The following is a 2,131-nucleotide window of genomic DNA, read 5'->3' on the forward strand; positions in this document are numbered from 1 at the left end:
TCTGCGCCTTTATCTCCGTTGTGCCGTATCCTGGAAGAGCGTAGCACGATGATCATCTGTAAAAAAGGAAAAACCCAGGTGAAAGACTTCGTGCGAAGAATTGGTTAATCTGATTGAACCATGAGAATGTGACATGTTATTGTATTAATAGGGTCGAGCCGAACTATGGGCTTGTTTTTTGCGAGCAGCTCCTAGCACCACTTATGGGGGTATCCCCAGCTCAGGTTTATCTGGGCTGTTACATCTGGTGGAGAGCCGGACTCGTCTAACTGTGTCCCTGGTCTTGACGACCGACCGTTTATTTTGGTTGGAGGGGCCGCTCAGTGTTCGGCTAACTATGATGACGCCATGTGGACCGAGCATCTTAAGTATAAGATAGGCTTAGTGCGGTACTGCATTAAAATGAGCGAAGGCCGTTCTTCTGAGTAGTGCGTGATAGACGCTTCGGAATGGAGTGATGTCGAAGATTAGTTCTTCGCTTCTGAAGTGGTCGGGAGAGCCGAATACAACCTCTAGTACTAGAGAGCCCGTGCAGCGGGCCTCGATGCATGGTATCACTCCTTTAAAGGTAGTGTTGCTTTGGCTGATTCTTGACGGGTCTATCCCCATTTTGCGGATAGTGTCCTGATATATCAGGTTAAGACTACTACCGCTGTCCATAAGGACTCGAGTGAGATGGTATCCATCAATTATTGGGTCGAGCACCAAGGCAGCCGAACCTCCGTGCCAGATACTAGTCAGGTGATCCCTACGATCGAAAGTGATAGGGTAGGCCGACCAGGGATTGAATTTGGGGGCGACGGGGTCCACAGAGTATACATCTCGGAGTGCGCGTTTGCGCCTTTTCTTTGGAATGTGAGACCATGGTGCCCGAATTCTTCCTGTCGCGGTCACGGGGTGGTTGGTCCGGCTTATCGGTCATTTTCGGCTGAATGGGATCTATGGCCTCGTCGTCGAATTCAGGCAGCAGCTTACGCTTTGGATAGCTCTTTGTGTGGCGATCAGCACCGTATTTATCTTCAGTGTCGAGCACTTTGGTCCACCTGCGGTTAAGCGTATCCTGTGCGGCTTTGAGCCTTTGCTAATGCTACTTTAGGCTCCTCACGGTGGAAATAAGCCTTCTGTGGAGGTTCTCTTGTTCCAAGTGTTTATCTGGGATGATGAGTGCATCATCGTCCGGATTGTTCTCCTTTCTAGAGATAGGTTGGTTAATTTTACCCTCGGGATCGGCTTCATCTGACATCAGCTCCGGACTATGTTCACCGTCCCCCGGCTCATCCTGCTCCATCGCTAGGTCCATGGGGTCGTCGTTTCCTTTGGAGTCGACCAGGGTATTATTCTTTCTTGCGCTGCTGTCGCTGTTTTTACTGTGGCGGGATTTAGAGCGGCGCCTACGGTGTCACTTTGGTGGCTTATCGAGGGGATTATCCTTCGATGCATCATAGCCATCGCCTTCTTTTGGCGTGTCCACCATATATATATATATATTATATGATGAGGTGGCTGTCTAGCGCCCTATAGGCGGTGGTTCCTGTTCTTCTCAAGCATCATTGTCCATACAGTCGATGTCTTCGGAGTTGAAGTCAAGCACGTCGGTTAAGTCATCGACAGTGGCTATTAAGTGCACTACAAAAAAAAGACACATCCGAGACATTTTGGGCCGAACGATTTTTTTTCTGTCATACATATGACACTTCTATGACGATAATTATGACAAAACCTGGTATCATCATAGATGTGGTAGGCTCCTACGTCTATGACAAAAAATCACGACAGAAAATGGGCTTTTCATCCTGGGCGGGCCGGAGACGCAGCTGCATGACATTCTTTGGGCTGTCCACGATGGAAAAAACCGTGGTAGAAGGGAGGGGTAGGAAAATTTCGGGGAGTTGCCGGTTACGGTGGGAGGTCGGGGGCCGAGCGAAGCGCGTTTCTCTCGTACACGTGCGAGGCGTTGGCTCTAACTGAACCCGAGCGAGGCGTTGGGATCTAACTGAACCCGAGCGATTGCACTGCAGGCTACGCGTTACTGAACCCGAGCGATCGATCGATGGCTGTTAACTGAACCCGATGGAGCGATTCCTTTGCTACTGCTGCTAACTGAAGCCAATCGATGCTGCCTCTGGGATGA

This window comes from Triticum aestivum, chromosome 3B (assembly GCF_018294505.1).
Source record: "Triticum aestivum cultivar Chinese Spring chromosome 3B, IWGSC CS RefSeq v2.1, whole genome shotgun sequence".
NCBI classification, from domain to species: Eukaryota; Viridiplantae; Streptophyta; class Magnoliopsida; order Poales; family Poaceae; genus Triticum; species Triticum aestivum.